Source organism: Talpa occidentalis, unplaced genomic scaffold (assembly GCF_014898055.3).
Source record: "Talpa occidentalis isolate TD23 unplaced genomic scaffold, MPIMG_talOcc4v2.1 talOcc4.10, whole genome shotgun sequence".
NCBI lineage: Eukaryota > Metazoa > Chordata > Mammalia > Eulipotyphla > Talpidae > Talpa > Talpa occidentalis.
Genome location: NW_023600993.1, coordinates 17,076,171 through 17,099,516, shown reverse-complemented (window position 1 = coordinate 17,099,516; position 23,346 = coordinate 17,076,171). Strand labels below are relative to the sequence as shown.

The 23,346-nt window shown below is 37.7% G+C and overlaps 1 long non-coding RNA gene across 2 annotated transcripts; it reads left to right on the top strand.

The window, feature by feature from the left end:
* Positions 1–9,662: 9,662 nt before the first annotated feature.
* LOC129145277 (uncharacterized) lies at positions 9,663–21,036 on the top strand. Of its 2 annotated transcripts, none has more exons than XR_008550591.1 (3): positions 9,663–9,676; positions 12,469–12,553; positions 20,544–21,036. It is a non-coding gene; the product is annotated as an uncharacterized LOC129145277 (long non-coding RNA). The 2 variants fall into 2 exon arrangements; XR_008550586.1 differs by lacking the exon at positions 9,663–9,676 and adding an exon at positions 12,088–12,105.
* Positions 21,037–23,346: the final 2,310 nt, after the last annotated feature.

Genomic DNA, 23,346 nt, shown 5'->3' with positions numbered 1-23,346 from the left:
TTGTAATACATTCCCATCTTCTCTATATTTTGCAAGAATTTATGAATGATCAATATTAACTGGTAGAACTCAGTCACGAAGTTATTTGGGCTGAGATTTTTTTTGTGAGAAGGGTTTTGATTTTATTAAGTGAAATTTCTTTACTTGTTACAGTTCTAATTAGATATTTTGTACTTTCTTGAATCAACTTTGGTAGAACTTGTCTTTCTAAAATTTTTTTCATTTCATCTGGGTGATCCAATTTGTTTGCATATAATTGTTGATACTTCATTTATTTCTGTATCATTGGATTATAATCCCTTTATTCATTCTTGATTTTTCATCTTTTTTTTTTCCTTGGTTAGCATAGATAACACTTTTCAAGGTGGCTTCTGTTGAGCACTCTTTTCCTGGCTTGAGTGTGCTCACATTGCAGAAAGAGCTCTCGTGTTTCTGTTCTTAAGAAATCAGCAGCCATAATTAGTTTAGCACGGACCTTTACAACCTTGTTAAACCTCTATCGCAGGCCATAGCACCAAATACATGTTAAACATGTGCAATATTCAATCCTTTTTGGGCATTATTCAATTTCTAACAAGTGTTTACATGCAATTAATATCTCGATGACTGGACTCGCTATGTAATTGGGCCTTGATAAGGACAAGGAAGGCTTATTAGAGCAAAATACAGATTCTAGGTCCCAAATGATGTCATCTATAAAAATGAAGTGCTATCTATCTCATTTTGAGCTGAAGTAAGGAAGTCAGTAGACTAATTCCTTAGTCTATTGATGATATACTCCATGGAGACTGGTTCTTATTTGACAGTGCCATCAGCTGAATTATCAAACAATTGGGCTGAAATAGAAAGAGAATATAGAAAAACACAGAGGCAGAGACAGTGTTTATAGTTAAAAGATTCTTTAATATCTTAGTGACATATTAGGGCCAAAGTGGAGACAGTTTCCAACAATCACGTTTATATTTCCTTTCCTTAAAGGAAATATTTAATGAAATAATGAGTAAAATATGGTTAAAATTAACAGTTATGGGATAGCTTCCAATGTTTTATCAGAGAGAGATTTGTATTGTTTCTTTGATGGGCTTCAGGAAGAAACAAGAGATTTCCATTCTTAGATTTGTTTAGAAAAAGAGTTATTGAGGGAGGTCAGTTGCCTTTTTTGAGATTAATTAGCTCTCTAGCTAATTCTAGGATGATGACCCTTGATAGGCATCAGAAGAATTAGTTAAGCAACCAGTATTATGGTCACATTTTAAAATGAGATAAACCTTAAAGTCCTATTCTGTTTTCTGTATTTAGACAACAATTCATTTATTGTATATCTGTTCAATAGTTACTAAGTATTTTCCATGGCCTGGGGAGATAAGGAGAAATAAGATGTCTACCCACCCACAAATTCATTTTCCTTGTCTACCAGGCACTCAGTTTGAAGAATTTTAGTTAATTTTGTTCTCTTCAGTCTCTTTCAGAAGGTGTTCATTTATGTGTTCTGCAGTGTTTACTTTCAACATTTATTTTCTATCCTTTAATTTTACAAAGATATATCAAACATAGGCCATGAATTTATACAGAATAATTATAAGATAGAAATCACAGCTGATCCCATGGAGTTCCTACCCTAGAAGTATGTAGGCAAGAAAGTAAGCAGTAATGATTCTGTGATGTAAGTTCCCTGAGAGGGAACTCAGGAATGATGCTGTGAGTGTGAATGCACTTGCTCAGATCTGCAGGGGCAGGAGTCAGGCTAGTCCCCTGGAGTAGATGCCTTTTAAGTGGAAAATGGAGAATTATGCCTTTTTGTTTAGGTACAAGACATACCTAATACCGAGTCTTTGGGCAACATTTTTTTTTTTTTATTTCCCCTTTCACTTCTATTTTCATCTCTAATTGTATGCATCAGGGGCTAGGAGTTCTCTTAGGTGACAGCTTATACCAATGCAGAGTAAAGAACTCTTTTCCCACGTACCCTCTTCTTCTTCCTCAGCTCCCACAAATCAGTACCTTTAATGGTGTACTTGAAATACTTTTTCACTGACTGGGTCATTTTTTTTTTATAGTATATGAGAGTGATAAGAATTCTTGAAGTTACAGAAAATACCCAAATGCTATCATTAATTTTTACTTTCTTCTTACCAATAATCTTAGGCCAAATTTCATAAAGTATTTCCATAAAATAGCCAATGGCTATTTTTAGTTGACTGGTCCCTGATTCGCACCATCAGTTTCCCTTAGTGCACTTAAAAATGTGTGAAAACCTCTATTTGCAGGCCTGTGGCAAATGCACTGGTGTACCCTGACTTTTAGGGCTAAGTGGTCCTGAGTTAGGGTCAACATTCATTCAGGCCCAAGCAAAGCCAATCACAATGTCAATAGCCTTTGCAAACTAATATATTTTAACATAATATCAAGATGTCTTTGATTTGAAGGAAAGAGAAAAACTATTAAGAAAGTCACAGCCTTGGAAAACTTTGCTTTAGTGGAAATCCACCCATCTGGCTTGCAGTATCTAGTGGTTACTCAAAAGTGATTTATTAACTGGCTGTTCTCTTAATTGGCAGGACTCTTGGCAAAAGGTAACTTACAATTGTACTTTTTGGTCTGCTTTATTTATGGCTATTTTCCAGGGCTTGGAACACTATCTGTCTATATGAGAATAAATATTCTACACCTTTACAGAGAAATTGGTTTTACATTGACAGAAATTTTTAGTTTGTTGTACAATAATTTATCTCTGCATCACATAGATGAATTCATAACAATTTTGCTATCTCCCTGAGGGTAAATGCTAAGGCTTTTAATGTTTAATAATTCACTATGGTCTTTGTTTTATTATATGCCAACATGAAAAAAACACCGTAGGCATATCTTACTGATGGTGAATGCCAACAAATTGCATTTTTGTATCATGAGACAATGCTCACAGATTCTTATTTTGATCCTGGCAACCACTTCTGACTAAGACAGAGCAAGTGGTTTTGTTCTTAGTGGGGGAAAATTGAGGTCAGACAGGGTAAGTTGGCTCACTGCAGGTCTCATGGCCAACAAGTGGAAGAACAAGGAGTAGTACACAGGTTTTCTGGCTCCTTCTCTAGTACTTGTTCTGTCTCTATCTGAAAGCAGCATATTAAGGTTAATAAAACACAAAGCTTTGTAGGAGTATTATTGGGGAAGGTTCTTACTTGGTCACTGATTCAGATAACATTTTTTATGTGCCATAGTAAATTTGGGGAGCCAAGATGTGGTGTGACTGGCATAGTCATTACATAACCTTGGGCACTTTTCAGGGCTACACTTTCCCTATTTGTGAAATAAGGAAAGTGGACTCTGAACTCTGATGTACACCATACCCATATCACTCGATCATCTTATTTTCCTTCTATTCACATCTCTTTCCTAGTGCCAAAGATCCAAAAACCATGTGTTTCAGTGCTCAATGGCAACATTAAATTAGATCCATTTTTAAAAACTGTGTAGAAATGGATAAATACAGTATCACTAAATGAGAAAAAAAAAGATGGGGCAGGCTTATATTCAAAGGTATGAAACCAAAATATTGAAGAAGAAGGAGAGATTTTTTCATGAATTAAAACTAAACAATTATTATCATGACCCATAGGATTCTACTGTTGGAAGTATTAACTATGATTATTACTATTGTTATTTTTAGCAGAAACTATAAATCCTTCCCTATACCTCCAGCCTCATCTGAACTACAAAGGCATTGAGCCCACCATACAAAAATAAATACAGTAAATATTTTATACAGATTATTTGTGACAAGGTTACTCTTCAGCAAATAAGCACTCTTTTCTAACTCCTTGTGAAATGAATGTGCTTCAAACTCCACCCCTACTCACCCCTAGCATTTTACATGTATGTGGCCATGTGACTTGCTTTGTTAGCAGAGGTTGGTGCAGTTGGGCTATGGCCTTGAATTTCTGCCATCACCATGAGAAAAACAAATCCTGAGCCCCTCATTGGCCTCAGAAGACCGAGTCACATGGATCAGACCTATATGGAGCCTGTGATCTGGAGCTTAGCTCAGATAAGTGCAGCTAAGCTCTGCAGAGGGTTTCCAGTTGGATGAGAAAAAGGTGGAAAGGGCATATATGATTAAAATGATACTCTTTAAAACCTGAATTGATTGTGAGAATAACATTAATCATTCTGCTAACAATTTAGCTATGATACATTTTATGATTATAGTTTGTTGGGCTCTCTGGGTAGTTTTATGATCAGAATTGGAATTCATTGTGTTGTGTTAGATTTGTTATTTTAAAATGGAAAGACTTGCATGGAGAAGACTGTCAGGACACATAACATGGCTCTTAATCGAGTGATTTGTTAGATTTATTGCATTCCACATGGTATTCAATGTTCCACAGCAGAGTACATCTATTTGAAGAGCATCTCGGGAGAGTAATGGAGCTAGAGAAAATATCTTATGATAATCTTAGAATTTGATTCAGTGTTGCATCCAGAAGCTGTTCTGAATTGTGTGAATTATTTATTCTCACACAAAAAGTAAAATTAAGAGATTATAGTTATGGATAATCTATGTGTATTTAAGTATAGGAAAATCTATGAGCATAGACAGGGTAGGACTAAAACGAGAATATTAACTTTTTCTATACTGGTTTAATTCACTTTTGTTAGGATTGTACTTGAACACATGAAAGGACAAGGGCTTAGTCCTTTCCCAGTAGCTATGGTATTAGTGGTTGTAGGAAAGAATTTTTTCCTTTCTGGCTAAGAGGACATGTGCCCAGTGTCCTTCCAGGCTTAAAGGTGAGCTGAAGATACTTTTCTATGTGAACCCTTTTGCTTATTGATGAAAAATGGATATTGGTTAATATATATTGATGTATATTGGTGAAAAAGGATGATTGGTGAAAAAATGATATTGATTATTTATTGAGAGCTTTGCACCATCTGTTATAATTTAGAAAGAGATTTTTCTCACAAATTATACATTCAATAATTTTTACTAGACAACCTACCATATCTCACAAAATTGGGGACACAACAATAAGACAATTATTGTTTTCAATATCTGATGGAATAAATGGAGAATAATGTCTGAAGAAATTTAGAGAAGAGTAGGATAAGTCCCTTGACAAGGATTCTTATTTTATATTCTTGTAACAGCAGGTAGTTCAGCCTGGTCTTGGAGGTGGGCAGGGAAATTTTCCCAAAGGAAGCAATTTCTAATGACTGTGTATGATGGAAGAGGTGTAGTGATCTAAGGAGACCTTGGGTGATAGCATGAGGTCCAAGAATTATTGTGAGCTGGTACCAGAAACATCAGCCAACTGGGTGACTTTAACCGAATAACCCAAAGCCATAGCAAAAGCACTGTAACGAAAAGACTGTCTTCTTCCTCATGTACAACACTGAGTTCTTTACTCCCCTGAAACATTGTAATCAGTTCTGGTCAATTAAAGGTAAAATACAGCAGGCTTGGTTTCAAAGACTTGGGACACTTGAGTTGATAAATGCACAAATTGCTTTTGTAGCAATGAAGTGAAAACTAAAGCAATTTGGGCCTCCCTGGTGGGGCAAGGGGTTAAGCACCACACTATGAAGCAATCCACAGCCTCTGCAGCATGAGCTTGATCTCCAGCCAGGGAGCAACACACATGACGAGGCAGACCTCTCCTGTCTTACCCGCTGCTCCCCTCAGCAGTGTATTTTAGTCAGTCAGACTGCCTGTTCTGTTCCCCAATCTGTCTATGGTGAATCCTCTCACCCCCCACATCTCTGGCCTGTACTCCAGCTCTTGTATGCATAAATAAATAAAATCTTAAAAAAAAGAAAACTAAAGCAATTAGAATATCCAGTTGGGAAAAAAAGAAAGCTGAGAGGGCCTATGTCATTAAAATTAAAAAAAAAATATTAAAGGAGGTCAGAAGCCCTTCTGGCTCTGACTGAGCCTCTCAGTCACAATGTGACAAGTTGTTTTATCTTTTGGGGGCCTCAATTCTACGTGTGTGCAGAAAGGAATCAGAGTAGGAAATGTATCCTGTGTGCTTTTGCTACCAACAGTAAGTGCCTTTCGTTGAAGGCCCTCTTTGAGATCTCCAGTATCTGTTTGGCCTGCATACATGGGGAATTTGAAATATCTGGGAATTTAGTTATACCTCATCCCAAAGGCAGCCGTTAACCAAGGACTTATAAATGGGGAGTGAAAATCCTCTGCCTCTCTTGATCTCTGTAGGAGCAACTCTAAAGTATGACCACATGGTTTCAGAGTACCCCTGTGGGGTTGAGCCAAAGGTACCTTCTGTGGAATTTTGATTAATATTGGATCCTTTTACCTCTTCCCCTTCCCACTCTTGTCCCTACTCCACCAATCTGATCTAATTTATCAATAGATAGTGGCTTTGATATCTTTTATATTTTTGATATATCTTTAATATATTACAAATTTACATGTATTAAGTACTTTTTGTGGCAGAATAGAAGACATTTTTTACATCAAACACTTTCAGAATCATTGAATTCTGGTAAATTCATTAGGTGTTCAATAATTCAGTAATTGGTATTTTAAATATCTTCATTCTGTAATGTCCTTGGTGTGCTATTATATGGTGTTGAAGACTTTTAGGGACATTAGGGGAAATGTGTTAGAGATTTTGGATGGGCTGGGAACATAGCTATACTTTAGCCATTTAAAGTAATGAAATAGTTTTGATTTGAATTTCCCTGATTACAAGCGATGCTGAACATTTTTTCATATGCCTTTTGGCCATTTGCATTTCCTTTTTGGAGAAGTTCCTTTTTAGCTCTTCTGCCCATTTTTTGACTGGATTATTTACTTTGCTTTTGTTGAGTCTCCTCAGCTCTTTGTAGATTTTTGTGATCAGTCCTTTATCATTAGTGTTGTGTGCAAAAATTTTCTCCCAATTGGTGGGGTGTCTCTTTGTTTTGGTTATTGTCTTCTTTTGCTGTACAGAAGCTCTTTAATTTGATGTAGTCCCAGCTGTTTATTTTTGCTTTTGCTATCACTGCTTTGGGTGATGAGTCTTTAAAGATGTTGCTGAGGTATATGTCATGTAGTGTTTTGCCTATATTTCCTTCTATATATCTTATGGTTTCAGGTCTTATGCCTAGTTCTTTAATCCATTTTGAGTGGGTTTTTGTGCATGGTGTGAGGTAGTAGTCAAGCTTCATTCTTTTGCATGTAGCAACCCAGTTTTACCAACACCAATTATTGAACAAACTTTTTTGCTCCAGTGTGTATTCTTTGCTCCTTTGTCAAAGATTAGTTGACCATAAATCTGTGGGTTTATTTCTGGATTTTCTGTTCAGTTCCATTGGTCCATGTGTCTTTTCTTGTTCCAATACCATGCAGTTTTGAGTATTATGGCTTTGTGGTATAGTTTGAAATCTGGGCATGTGATGCCTCCATTCCCTTCTTTTTTTTTTCCAGGAGAGCTTTGGCTATTTGGGGTTTTTGGTGGCTCCATATGAATTTCATCAATATTTTTTCTATTTCTTTGAAGAATGTCATTGAAATTTTTATTGGAATATCATTGAATTTGTAAATTGCTTTTGATAGGATGTCCATTTTGATAATGCTAATTCTTCCAATCTATGAGCAGGAGATGTCTTTCCATTTCTTTGTGTCTTATTCTATTTTTTTTTAACAGTGTTTCATAGTTTTCTTTGTATAGATCCTTTACCTCTTTTATTAGTTTTTTTTTTTTTGTTTCAATAACTGTCTTACACCAGTGAGAAAACTAGCAACAATAAATGTTTGCAAGGATGTGGTGAAAAAGGAACTCTCCTGCACTGCTGGTGGGAGTGCAAACGGATCCAGCCACTATGGAAAGCTGTGTGGAGATACCTCAACCTGCTAAAGATGGAGCTCCATATGATCTAGCAATTCCACTCCTAGATATTTACCCAGAGGACACAGAATCATTAATTCCAAAGGGCACCTGCACCCCTATGTTTATAGCAGTACTATTTACAATAGCTAAGCTGTGGAAACAACCCAAATGCCCAAAAATAGATGACTGGATCAAGAAGATGTGGTACATGTACACAATGGAATATTACTCAGCAATCAAAAAAGACAAGCTCATGCAATTTGCAGCAACATGGATGGAGCAGGAAGGGATCATGCTCAACAAAATAAGCCAGAAAGAAAAAGAAAAATACCAGATGGTCTCACTCATAGCAGGAATTTAGAAAACCTAAATAAGGGACCAGTAAAAAGACTAATTATAATAAAGTAAAAATCAAAATCAACAAGCAACTATAAACCAGAGACACACTCTGGGGGAGGGGAAGAGAAGTGGGATTAGGGTCAAGATAAGGGGGGTGGGAATGGTATGGGTAATATAATCAAGATGAAAATGCATATATTGTGCAAAAATAAAAAATGATGTAAAATATATAAAATAAAATAATATAAAAAATAAAGTAACAGAATAGAATCTCCTACTGTCTGAAAATATACTGTCGAACACATTTATGGGAATGGATTAGATCTGAATAAATCATGTTGTGAAAGTACCCCTGGGTTGCAGTGAGCCTCTACTAATTAACATTTGGAATCTGAAATGCTGTGGGGATGTTAGTTGTCACCATATAAAATTGTATTACTCAGTGTGTCTGGTTTTCAATTGAGATAGACATGGTCACAAGACAACTTATTTCCTCTGGGGTGGGGGTGGGGTGTGTGGGATGTAGCTCCTTGAAATATCACTGAGGTTATAACTTTTGAAAATCTTTCCTGTTCCCATTGAAGCTCCCAAGATTAGAGCATTGGTGGCAGTTGAGTTAATTTATACATGTGGATAAATGTGGACAAGGTTGGGTTAGCCTATAGGGAATTTCTTTACCAGCAATCTCAAGTTTGACCTTTGTTAGAAGTGGGGTCTCCCCTTTCTCTGGAAGAGAAAGAAGGGAAAGTATCCTTTCTTTATTTCCTTTTTCCCCCTAATAAGATTGAGAGTGAATTGGGCTAATTCTGAGTTTCTAAAAGGCCTCGATGGGAGAAAATGACCTGCCTGTGTCCAGGTGAGGAAGATCTAGAATAGGGATGAGGTCTAGATAGGGGGTGATAAAAATGAACCCTTGTGTGTCTACAAGATATAGAAGACTCCAGTTTACCTATATTAACATGATTTAGTTATTTATTCCAGAAAAACCTTGCCTGGGAAAGATAACACTGTACAACAATAAATAACCTCACTGTTTACCTCAAGAAATTCTCACTGATCAATTTATCAGAACTTGTAGTCTGCTTACCTGGGCAAACAGCTTGCTAATCAAACAATTTACTGATCCTGATTTGCTCCCAGGCTCTCACTTCTGTTTCTGCCTGAACTGTTATGTTACAGACTTTGCCCACTCCTAATCAGCTCCTCATCTCAAAACACAGACTTTAACCCAGTTGGACCCCAAACTCTATAATTTAGTTGACCCTAAATCCCTATAATTACCCTAGCTTTGATTTCCCCCTTCTAAGGTATTACTGAGCCTGTGTTAAGGTGGCATTCTCCCTTACTGCAGTGAGCTTGCTTTATTTACAGATTGTTGATGTTTTGGGAAATTCAACAGAGACCTTTGCCTGTCTATGCTGTGGAACAAGACAGAAGGATCAGACTTCCTTCGGATAAGCCTGGGGGCAGCAGCCGTACAGGGCTGAGGATGGCTATGTTGTGTGAGTTATGGGAATATATCTTTCTGGTCATGGGCCATAGAGGTTGAATGACAAAGACACCAGAAGGTGTGAACCAGTGTGGGGGCTTGTCCTGAGTGCACAGGTACACAGCATCCTGGGACATTCTCAAATACTGCAGCAGGGATGTAAGTGGTAGCCAATTCTGGTGATTACGAAAGGACTTCGGAGTAGTAGTTTGGGTATACCGAAGAAAGTGTGAGTCATTGTAGCTCTTGGATGTCAATCCCTTGTCGGATGTATGGTGTCCAAATATTTTATCCCAATCAGTAGAGTGTCTTACTGTTTTACTGATAGTTTCTTTCACTGTACAGGAGCTTTTTAGTTTGATGTAGGCCCAGTTGCTTGTATTCTCTTTTGTTATTCTTGCTGTTGGAAATGAACCCACAAAGACATCTCAGAAGCCTGTGTTGTGAAGTCTTTTGCCTATGTTTTCTTCTGTGTATTTTAAGGGCTCAGATCTTACATCCCAGTCTTTTGAGTTGGCTTTTGTGTATGGTGTGAGATTCCCAAAAAAGTGTTAGGTAAAGTCAAATTAACACAACCCCTAGAAAGCTGAATATAGAACTGAGGTTATCAGAGTGGAAGAGGAAGGAGATGGGATGAAAAAAAAGTGGGGAGGGAGGACAGTGGATTTGGAGATGAACTGTGGCACTTTGGTGGTAGGTGTGGTGTAGTAAAAACACCAGAAGGGGGAGATCCTGTTTCTCTAAAATACAAATAATAATGCAAACAATATTAACTCAATTAAAAAAAAGAACAACAAAGTGTGACTTTATTTTGTAATCATCAGCTGATGAGGCCAGGGACATATTGGTTGTATAAAAATCACTGGGTTATGATTGGAAGATTTTCTTTTCTATATAGTTTATGACTTAACATTTCTTTCACTTAATGTGTTTGTATGTATTTTGGAAATACAAAATGAAAACCTTTCATCATGTGGTCAGTCAGATGGCACTAGAAATCAAAGTACACATACAATATTTGGAAAAAGAGAGAAATCTGTAAATTGCTTTTACACATTTTTTATTTGCCTAGCAGAAAATTAAATCCAATATGCACAGATTGACTGTACCCTCCTTGCAATGAGCAGATTTTTTAAACACTGAAGCGGTAATAGGCAATACGGTAATAAAAAGTCTGAAAATGTCTCTTTCCTCATACTTATCAGTAAGTATTGAAAGCCAGAATCAAAACAAAACTTGAAATATTCACAGGGGAATTATGTTTTATATGAAGCAACATAATTTTCACATCAGCATTAAGATTATTGGATCATTTGCTGCCAAACTCTACTCCCTGTTGTCTTTGAAGGTTGCAGTCCAAGTTCACTGAAGGCTAGTGATTTAGTTGAAAGTTTGAAGTCACCTTGTTCCCAAGGCATGACCTTTTATTATTGATCTGGGACACAGGTTGGATAAAGGACAAATTTTCATGATTTGGTAACAAGTGTTTAATTCAAAATGATAGATGGTTTTCTTATCCCTGTTTTCTCTCTGGGTTAGTTCTGGGCTTGAGCAAGTTGATAGATAAATAAATCAAATGCTCTGGGTTTCCAGTCATTTGTTGTAATAAATGAGTTAGGCAAAAGCCACAGTCAAAGGTAAGATGACTTATTTCACGTCAGGAACCTATAAATTACTAAGTACTGGGGATCCAGAGGTCTCCTCCCTGTTGTACTCTCCCCTGGTCTAATTCAACCTTCCCCTCCCTTGCAACCAGGCTTTTGTTTTATAACAGTCTCTTCTTGCTATAGCAACAGTGATAACAACAACCAACAGATGGTAGTTTTCACTATTTTTTGTCTTGTCACAGACATTTTTGATTCATCTTATTTCTTTCACTAAACTGTGTTTACTAAAAACATTCTGGCCAGAGGTAGAAAGAATTCTTTCTGATCCTTCTCAACGATTTTAAAGCAGGTTATAAAAATGTTCTGAGCAGCCCTGGTAGGAGAAATACTTCTTGATTTTCTTAGCTGTGGCAACTTATCTTCCTTTTGGTTTCCTTTTGACATTCCTGGTGCATTTTTTCCTTGGTCATAGAAAGCCTTAGTATAATTAAGTGCAAACCCCCCCTTCCCCCCCAACATGGCTCCAGAGGACTCTTTTACAGTAGGAATTCTAGGGGCAGGGACATTCTGGGGAGAGTGAACTCACAGTGGAAAGGTATAAAGGTCTTGTTTTCTTCTTAATCAGCAGCCTCACTGGGCAAAAGGAGTCGTCTTCTGTTATAATCTCCAGAGGACATGTCACTGGGTTATATTCTGGTAGCACTTTACCTGCCATGGATATTGGTATGGTTGATTGATGGATATTGGTATTGACATGAATATAGAGGTATATTTGGGCTAAAAGGTGTTTATTTAGGAATGAAAACAGAAAGAGTACTCTGAAGGCATAATTATGGTGAGTCTAGTGGAATTGGGATATCCATAGTGAGCATTAGGAAAAAAGCAAAGGAAACAAATGTGGGCACTTGTTGAAACAAGGGGAGCCAGTTGCACACTAAGGATTAGGATATTGCAAGAAAGATGGAAATCTATGGGGTAATAAACTTGTGTACTGAAGTTTATGGACTAGTCGCTGTTTAGCATGGGTTTCTTCACGAAAGTACGATATGAGATAGGCACTCATAGAGGCTTATTATTTTTGGAAGTGGAATTGGAGCAAGGGGCTTAGAAAAGTGAAACACAGACATGAGGCCAAAGCAAGGTATATGATTAAACTGGTTATTGCTGGGGGTAACCTGAACTCAACTTTATCTGGTAGGAATTTCTGGATTTTCCACCAAGACATAGAAGACAGAATCCTTTACCTACCTGCTCTGTTCTACTTTGATCGAGAGTTTACCTAGGTGAGTTTACTTAGGTCTTGGGAACATGGGTATCACCTGGGAATCTGTTGGAAATGCAGGTTTTTTGACACCACCCTAGAACTACTGGGTAAGAAACCCCAAGAGAGAGCCCAGCACTGTTTTTTGACCTTTCTCCGGGTGACTGTGCATCTACTCTCCAACTTTTTTTTTTAAAGATTTTTATTTATTTATGCATACAAGAACTGGGGCACAGGCCAGAGGTGTGGGGGGTGAGAGGACTCACCAGAGACAGAGTGGGGAACAGAACAGGTGGACTGACTGAAATACACTGCTGAGGGGAGCAGCAGGTGAGACAGGAGAGGTCTGCTGCACCATGTGGGTAGCTCCCTGGCTGGGGATCAAACTCGTGCTGCAGTGGCTGAGGACAGCTTCATAGGTTGCATCTTAACCCTTTGCGTCACCAGCGAGGCCCTACACTCCACCTTTAATGTCCATCAGAAGCATCTGGAAAACTTTTGCAAACAGATTGCTGACTCCCCCCCCCCCCCCCGGAGTATCTGATTCAGTAGATCTGGGAGAGGGCCAGAGAATTTGCATTTGTAGCAAGTTTTAAAGTGATGCTGAGGCAGTTATTCTAAGCATAGCACTTGAAGATCCACCTATCTGGGGTGTTAACTCTCCTGTGTTTTTCAACCTCCACTTGGCAGCCTCTGGCAGGCATCCAGCACAGCTAAGTTCTGGGCAGAAGGAGCATTGTCAGGTGTTACCACAGCAAAGTAGTGAGACATGAAAATGTGAGTCAGGCATGAAATATATCTGTTTTTTTTTAATTAAAAATAATTTTTGGTACATTGTATTATGAGGAAAATGGTATTTTGTTCTAGCTATTCACAGACCCTGGAGTAATTTGCAGGAGTGATTTAATTTTTAAGTCAGAGATACATTTCTTCCTTGGCATGTTCTACATGGTCTTTCTGTGTGAAGATTTGTATATCTACATCTCTAGCTAGAGAGATGGTTTGTATAATATAATGTTTTATCTTTATATAATGCCATCCCTGGTTTACTCAATGGACTCTAAGAAAATCCACAGGTTAATGGTTCTAGAGCAGGACAATATTACAGGCCCTGCTACAGTTGATAGTGGACCCAATGTTAATGGTCTTGAAATTCTGAGAGTTAGTTCTATTTTCCCTTCTACTAGCTGCATTTCCAGGATTTTATTGTGCAAAAAATTCATCTGGAGAACTTGTCAAAGAATCAAATTCTCAGCCTGCTCCATTCCCTGCAATTTTGACTCAGTAGGTTTGCCTTAGTGCTGAAGAATCTATGTTTTAAAATAAGATTCCTAGGAAGTATTGGTGCAGGTCTTGAAGAATCACCATTAGCAAAACATTATCTTAGAGCTCTGGTGCTTGCTTTGAGGAGGAATGGAAGGCCTTGGAAAGGAATTGAGGGCTCTGAATTTAGGACTTATTTGTGATTGTAACAATGTACTTTCTGTGCTTTCATCAGTAACTGGGAGGGACTCTGATTTGTTGTTACATAACCCAGAAAATAAAAATAAAATCAACTTCTTATACTTAATATATAAAGAACTTTATAAATGGGAAAAGACAAATACCTTGTTAGAAAAATAGGTTAGGGATATGAACAAATAATTTACATAAGTTAAATAATTCATAATGTGAGAAATTTAAAGAACCAATAAAAAAAGTGAAACCTGTTAATACTTCTACAATTCTGCTTATAGTGCGGTGCAAGGAAATAAACAGAAATTTATAAAGATTTATTTGCATAAATAATATTACAGGCTATATCTAATAGTGAAAAATTGGAAATACTCTAAAAGTCCAACACCATTAGGAACTGGGTAAATGAATAGTGACATATTGTTTACTTTGGGAAGAGTTCCTGACCAATTTCTTATCTAACATTTAGGTGAAAAAAAAATAGCAATTTTTTATAAACCATTAGCAACCCACCCTTCTTTTCTCCCCCCCAGAAAACAAAACAAAATAATCAAACCCAAAAACCTTTCATCTCTTTTTTTTGGCAAAATATAATTTGCATCCCAAATGTACTAATTTTCATTATTTAAAGAACAAACAAATTATATGCAATATGTTTATCATATGTGGCTAGTAAAGTCCTTAATGAGATATTGTGATTTCTGACATGCTTATATCCTGAGCAGAGAAACAACTACTCACTCATTTTGATTTCCAGTAAGCACAGACTTGAAAGTGAGGATTTCATGATTCCTTTGACCTTTTCAATTTTAATCAGATGGGATCATGGGCAATTAAAATTTAGAGAAATAAAATCTAATCGGTGACAAGTAATAAAAACATTAGCTATTAACTAAATTTGGATGTCTCGTTATGTGTTTTTAAGGGCTAAAATTTATGGGTTGTTTAGGCTACTAATTCTGAAATGGCTTTATCTAGAAAGCAGGTTGGATTCCATATGTCTTGCTTCTTTAAGGAAGTCTTCCTGTCATGTAGTAAGAAAAGGATGTGTATACCTTGACCTTTCTTCACATTGTGCTTCATCCAGACTTCCTTGAAATGAGCACCCTTGACTGCAGCTCTGTGACAGCTGACCCTACAGACCAATTGAGCTGAGTATGTGACCAACAGAAACATTTGTGCTCAAAATACAGCTGCTGTCACAGTGTATTTCACAAATGGCCATTAGTTGGAACATTCTCTGCTTTGTTTTTCCATATTGTGAAAAATGAAAAAAATTTAAATAGTTTGAGTTCTTTGAAAAAATACTAATTGCTATATTCACTAAATGAGTGTGATAGTTAATTTTATATGTCAACTATACTTGGCCTGGGATGCTCAACTATTTGGTCAATTGTTATACTGGATGTTTCTGGATGAGATTGGCATTTAAATCAGTAGACCAAGTAAAGTAGATTGCCTTCCCTAATGTGGGTAGGCCTCATCTAATCAGTTGAAGGCCTGAACAGAGGAAAAACTGTCACTGTTCCCCTATGAGGGGGAATTTTTGTTCTATGCCTTTGAACTGGGACATTACCTTTTTCTCTTTGGACTTGAACTGAAACATTAGCTCCTCCTGAGTCTTGCCTGCTAGCCTTCAGACAGGAATTATTATTGACTCTTTCGGAGCTCTGCTTTGCTGACATACCCTGAAGGACTTGCCAACCTCCATAACATAATTACGTGAGCCAGTTCCTTACAGTAAATCCATGTCTATATCAATGTCTGTATCTATTCACTCATCCATTGCTTCTGTTTCTCTGGAGAACCCTGACTAATATAATAGACCATCAGAATTTATGGTATTCAGAATAGGTGAAAAAGATTTCCTCTTGGTTTATATCCCAGTAATGATAACACTACTTGGCTCATTTTATCTTTGAAAATTAATACATCTTCTCCTTGGGTATTTTAGCAGGCATCATTGGTGCCTCACCCTAACTTGCTGGCACTAGGGGCGTTTCTATGGCTATGGGAATGTTATTTGCCTACATGGGCTGGCTAAAGTCTCAAGGTATTAAAACCCTAGGGTATCAGCCTCAACCTATGGCAAATGGGACCTGAAGGGTAAATGCTCCTTTTACTCACCTCTCTGGTAGAACAACTCTCAGGCATGTTCTACAGGTTCCCCAGAAGTTCCAGCAGTACTGAGCTCTTGTTGCCTGCTCATTGAAATATGGCTCATTTGCTTCCCCCTGTCCCCATTTTACTTCATTTGTGTTTCTTGAAATTAAACACATGCATTCAAATTCATGTCTCAGGCCTGCTTTTGAGGCGACCTCAAAAAGGTGGAAATCATCTTTACATTAAGGCAGACTTCAGAATGCCTTAAATATAATGACTCATAAACCTTGGGCCCATGTTTACTCTTAATTTATTAAACAGTAACAAATCTTTACAGCATGCTTACTGTGTACCTCAGTTATGAAGTTCATAATATATAATCTTTTTAATAAGTTGATCATTGATTTTGTCATGGAAAAAACACCTCAGAAGAAGGTCACAGAATAATTTTGTTTCATATGCATTACCATTTATCTCCTGTCCTGGCTAAATGATGACTTATGTGACTGATACAAGTGTCTCATGATGGAAAATGACCCTACCAGTAATCTTCATCCAGGAAGCACTGGGTGCTAAGGTAAAGCATGTTTGGAATACCACAAAGTGTATGAAGAATGGACAAGATCCAATTTAATGGCTCTAAAACCTTGTTTGTGAATTGAACATCAGATTCTTTTAATTAAAGAAACTGCCTTTTGAGTGTCTACTTCTCTTATAAATTTGAAATGAAAAAGCAAGATGTAACCACCTATTTTAATGTGTTTGTAAATTATGTGTTATTGGCAAGCTATTTTAAGATACAAATAACTTTGTTTTTATTCAAAAGAGGCCTTAGATGGGCACGTTAATGATAGTAATAATGATGGTAGTTAAAATCTGTTGAGGGCTTATTCTGTACCAGAACTGGGTCAACAGTTTTTTTTTTTTTAAGATTATTTATTTAAACAAGAACTGGGGTACAGGCCAGATTCACGGGGACAGAGCGGGGAACAGAACAGGCAGACTGACTAAATACACTGTTGAGGGGAGCAGCGGGTGTGACAGGAGCGGTCTGCTGCACCCTCCCCGGCCAGCCGGGATTGAACCAGCGCTGCAGAGGCTGCGGACGGCTTCACAACGCGGCGCTCAACTGCCTGCACCACCAGGGGAGGCCCAGCAGTTTAATGAATGTTTTTATAAATCCTTGTGACAGTTTCTAAGAAAGCTTTTTTTTTTAAACTCCATTTTACAGATGATGAAACTGAGCACACAGTCACTAAATCATTTTGTCAAAGGCATACAACTAGTCTCAGAGTAGAAATTAGAGCTTGGGTCATTCTGATTTCAAAGACTGTTTATTTCACAAAATGGTGAAGAGCAGTATTGATCCTGAACTTCCAATTCGCTGTTTGGTCCTTGTGTTTCTACTGGTGTCAGCTCTTTTATATACTGAAGGAAATTTATCTTTGAGTCTATAATGTATTATTGATATCATTTATATACCAACCCATTGAAAAAACTCTATTATTGTAAATCCTTTTAACCTCTTTTTATTCTCTATAGTCTGTGTTCTTTGGGGAGTAAATGTCACTATGCTAATTACTTTGTAGTAAAGTTTATTTGACAAATAAGTAGTTTTAAAAAATTGGTCTGTGCCATTAGTTAGGTGCACTTAGTTTGTTCATGCCTCACTGACTTGAGAATACCTGAGTTTTGCTTCCTTAGCTAACCGCTTATTACTGCTCTAGTAAGGAGATATTCTTAAATAATTTTATCTTGTCAGTGCTGTATTCAAAATATTCTCACAATTCCTCATTGTCTTTGGAAGAAAATTTAACCACCTTAACAGGGTGTCTAGAGGTTGCTAGCTGTACACCAAAAACCTGTTTGCTCTTTCCCTAGACACCCAGCCAGACTACATTCCCAGCCTTTTTTGCAATTAAGATTACTCATGTCAGGGCCTCTGTGGTGGTGCAAGGAGTTAAGACACAACCTATGAAGCTACCCGAAGCTACCCGCCCCCACTGCAGCACGAGTTTGATCCCCGGCCAGGGAGCTACCCACATGGCACAGCAGACCTCTCCTGTCTTGCCTGCTGCTCCCCTCAGCAGTGTATTTCAGTCAACCTGCCTGTTCTGCTCCCCACTCTGTCTCTTGTGAATCCTCTCACAATCCCCCCACCTCTGGCCTGTACCCTAGTTTTTGTATACATAAATAAATAAATCTTTAAAAAAAGTACTCACATGAAATAAATAGTCAGTAGAAGTAGAGTAGAAGTGATGTGTGCCCTTTTTTGGGCAAAGCTTTATTAAAGAATTCTGAGACCTTCCCATCTACTGTATCTCTTTGTCCTGCTGCCCACAGTAGTCAATGGAGCCTATGGCAGGACTTGCAATCTTTTTATTTGGAAAGGCTCAGAGAGCAAATATTTGTGACTTTTTTGGGATGGCCTCTGTCAATAAAAACCTTTAAAGTTATTTTCATATTAATTTTTTAATAGCCCTTAAAAAAGGTAAAAGCCACTCTTGACTCACTGAAGCAGAAACCAGTCTGTGCCTATTTGCTCATCCCTGCTCTTACGGATGGTGGTGCCTGAGCCCTTAATTACCATGTTAAGTATGGCATGCACTAAGGTAGAAATTTCTATAAGTAACTGCTACATGAATGGAAAGCAAATATCTATGATGTGTGAACGGTTATGCACGCTGGGGCCTATAATCACAGCCTGTTCTACCACAATTAATTTTTGGGATTGGACTTAAGTATATATCCCACACACATTTCCTCACTATTTAAAAATGCTTTTTGCATGTTGGCTGAACTGGAAGCCTACTGTCTATTTCTTTAGCACCTACTGTTATTTTTCATTTTCATGCATTCGTGCATTTATTTGTGTGAATTCCTTCAGGGTATAAAGTTGTTCTGTCCCATCCGGTTCTTTGAAATCTTCTCTTTGAAGGCCTGTCTTAAATGCCACTTTCTCTAAGAAGTCTTCTCTAGAACTGGTGGAAATGTTACTTTATCTGGGGAACTTTCATATTTTGTTTTAACTATCTAACATCTATTATGGTTTCCAGTCTAGTTTTATAGTCGTTTATGTACATGCTTTTTTATTCCCTATTACAATGTCAGCATCAATAAGTCATCTTGGATAAACTCACTAAATAAAATTTGCCCATACACTCAGGAGGTAGGATGTGTAATCAACTCTTGAGGCAGAAAGTGAATATTGTCAAAATATCTTTGACTCATCCCTTACTTAGGCAGTAAAGCACACAGCTGAGTTTAGGAGCTATACATATGACAAATATTTTGTTTAAAAGACCAGATGATATTCGTAGCAAAAAGATGTTCAAATGTAGAGGGAAATGAGACCATTTGCTCTTTCTGAAGCCCATATGCTCACTGAGTAGAAATGACAGGTGGGGTAGCTGGCAGTCTTTATACATTGATGAATGTATATATTTGAATTCACCAATTCACATACCCACAGTGGGGTAGTATCAGTAAATTTGTGCTTTATTAAATGGTTTAACCATATATTTTCCTCTTATTATGGCATCTTACAAAGAGTCATTTATTTTAGCAACTTTACTTAAGGAGAGGGGAGGAAGAGGCTGCTGGGTTTGCACTTGAACTTCTGAGTGAGAGCAGTGTGCTGCAGGGGGACTCCTGGACATACTCCAGGGCAGAATGTCTCCTGGGCTCTGTGCCTGTCCCTGCTGGAGAAAACACTGATAAACAGCGAAAGAGAAAGCCAAGTTCTAACAGTTTGTGCGTCCCTCATAAGGTATGATGTAGATACAGAGAAAAGCAATGCTATGTATATAGTCAGTTTGAAACAAGACTTTCCTTTTAAGGTCAGGTAATATTGTTCATGCAGCTTCTGTAATAGTTACCTGAGAGGCTATGAGAACTGAATGGGACTTGCCTTGGAAATCATCATTTTCAAACCCTTTAATTTCTTTGATGTTCATGTTATAGTTGGGAGACTTTGGGCTTTTCTAAATGGAATCATTAACCCCAGAGAAGACACCTGAGCATATAGGAAGACACCTGAGTGGTTCTGACTGCAGGTCCACAGACCAACTCTCTAACAATGGGAATTATTTCTGGTTTTTAAGTTCCTAATACCCTAGGTCAACACTGCCCACTAGAACTTCCTGAGATGATAGAAAGACTCTTTGTATGTTCTATTTGTATAGTGGCCAATAGCTGTGTGAGCTTCGCACATTGAAATGTGGCTATGGCTAGCTGAATGTCTACAGGATTTCAGTGACCCTGTAAGAAAAAGTAAACTCTTGCATTAATAATTATTTTTATGTTGGTTACATGTTGAAATAATGTTTTGAATGTGTTGAATTAAAGAGAGCATACTATTGAGTTTGATTTCATTTGTATCTTTTTATTTTTCTAATGTGACTACTAGGAAATTTAAAATAACCTTTGTGATTGTGTATCTCTCTACTGGACAGGTTGTTGCTATTGATTGTACCAGAGGAAATTTTTATACTTTGTCATCTCTTCTAAACTCCTTACAAACAAAATGCCAACAGCAGAGCAATCCAGAAACCCTTTCATCCTCAAAATAGAAGTCATACTGTTGGATATGTGAGTTTGCAATTGTCCACACTCAAATGCTTCAAGAAATGTGACACTACATCATCGTCCTTTAATATTGAGCCAAGACTGTCATGCAGAGAGATTACATAATGCTCACAGGGCTATTCCAGATGTGTATCAACAGCTGTATTTCTTTTACTTTTCACCTTGTGTCTTTATTACAGCTTCTGATATATGAATGTGCTCCCTAACTCTATAACTGACATTTGTGTTTACATTTAATTCAGGAAATATTTTTCCACAACATTCATTATACATGTTTTATTATTTTAGGAACTATTTAGATGTGCTGACAGTTGTGGTGGGTACAGAATCTAAATACTGATTGTGGTAGAAGCAGGTGTGGAATCTTTGAGGTTACTGATTTTCTGGCTGCTTAAAATCTAAGATATTTAACATGGAATATTTGCCTAATAAAAAGAAAAAAATAAACTAATAAAATTCAGAAAAGGAGATTACTGAAGATGCATGCATGTTTTCAGTAGTACAGAACATTTGGGATAATCTGAGTTGAATAAGAAATATGAGATATATTTTTGATCACATTATCCTGAAAAATTTCTCTACTTTCCATTGAAGATTTGGATGGAAAATCATTCTAATCAATGAGGAACATAATGCTTCTCCAGCTTTCTTTTTGTGTTCTCTAAGGTATTTAGGTAGGTTTTTTTCTTTCAAAAAATCTCTTTTCCTGCCAATCTCCCTGCCTGAAGTGTTCTCCCAGGACTGCAAGAGATTGTCTGAATGTTGCAAATAAAAATCCAAATTCTTGAATCATTTCTGTGGGTATATAAAGTGCCCTTGGGAAGAACACAATTGGCTGTTTTATCCATTATTTCCCACGGGGAATCATGGGACCAGAGCTGTCTGGAGAGCTAGTTGTGTGCAGAATGAGCTGAGAGCACGTATTAGTGGTGAATATTTGCAAAGCACTACACTCAAATCCCTCATGGACATTTTTTTCTTTTCTCTTCACAATCCAAAAAAGACGGTGGAGTTAATTGTACTGGGCTAGAATAAAGAGTAAATACACATGATGTCACAAAATTAGGGTTTGACAGAGATTGAACAATAAATGCTAGTTTTAGTTTTCTTGTTGTGGATAGGAAAATATTTGGCACACTCCTTGAGATCTCAAAGTCTGTGTCTCATCTGTCCCACATTGCCCCATTCACCACAGAATGTGGTTCCTATTATTTATAAACGATTTTTGCCTTAAGATGTTACTATGCTCTTGCCAGATTCCAGAATTCCTCTTGGGATGATGAAAGTACAGCTTAGTACCAGTAAATTACAATGAAGGAAGAACTTAAGTAGCAAAATGTCAACATTTTCTCTCTGGAAAAGCACGCCTATTTAGGGTTTCTCTGATTCCTTGAATGTGATATAATGACAAAGAAGCAAGAGCTTCTTTTGGCCAACACCTGTTTAGGTTGACATATTGAGTGGTCTCAATGATGGGGTGAGATGAGTACTTCCAGATGTATTTTGCACAAAAAGTGAGAATGAGTCAAAATATGACAGTGAAAATTGTCTTAGTTTTATCCTTTAAGGCAGATGTCCTCAAAACCTGGTATCTAGCAGAATCATCTGAAGAACTTTAAAGATTTATTTTATTTATTTATGCATACAGGAACTAGGGTGTAGGCCAGAGGTGTGGGTGGTGAGAGGATTCAGCAGAGACAATGGGGAGCAGAACAGGCAGATCTACTGAAGTACACTGCTGAGGGGAGCAGCTGGTGAGACAGGAGCCGTCTGCTGTGCCATGTGGGTGAGCTCCCTGCCCGGGGATTGAATTCAGGCTGTGGTGGTGATGGTGCTGAGCCTGACCCCCGAGGCACCAGGGAGGCCTTGAAGAGCTTTAGAAGATGTAGTTTTGTCAGCCACCTGGAGATTCTGAAATGGGTTAGTATGGAGTCTAGGAACACACACACTCGCACATGCGTGCAAAGAGGCGATTCTGACAAACTAAAGGCATTTGCTAAAATCCTGACAAGTGCTCAAGCACCATTAAAACTATAATGTACTCTTACTGTGCTTATAGATGGTAGAGGAATGCCTTTCCTTTGTACCATATTTGAATGCATAACACATTTCATTGTTATTTTGATTATAGAATCGTCACTCATTCAAAGAACTGAATTCTCTCTTTTAAAACGTATAGACATGTATGAAATTTTTTCCATTTTTTAAAATGGGCTTGGAGGAAGGTGTTTTTTTCCTCCCTCATGGTATCTTCCCGATCAGTGGAATTCATCATATTAATCATCTTTGATCCTGCCTTCCTAACTGCTTAGTTGGTCGTGGAGCCTCTGATGTTCTTTGGGCTAATGTGAGCCTTATTTGAGCATGATATGCATGTTTCATCAAAAGAAATAGGTCACTGATTATTAGATGTTTCTTTCTATCTCCTGTGAAATCCAGAATACCAGGTTTTTTTTTTTTTTTTTTTTTTAAAGATTTATTTATTTATTTATACAAGAACCAGGGTACAAGCCAGATGCGCGGGAGGGTGAGAGGATTCAAGAGAGACAGAGCGGGGAACAGAACAGGCAGACTAACGAAACACACTGCTGAGGGGAGCAGCGGGCGTGACAGGAGAGGTCTGCCACGCCATGTGGGAACAGGCGCTGCAGAGGCTGCGGACAGCTTCAC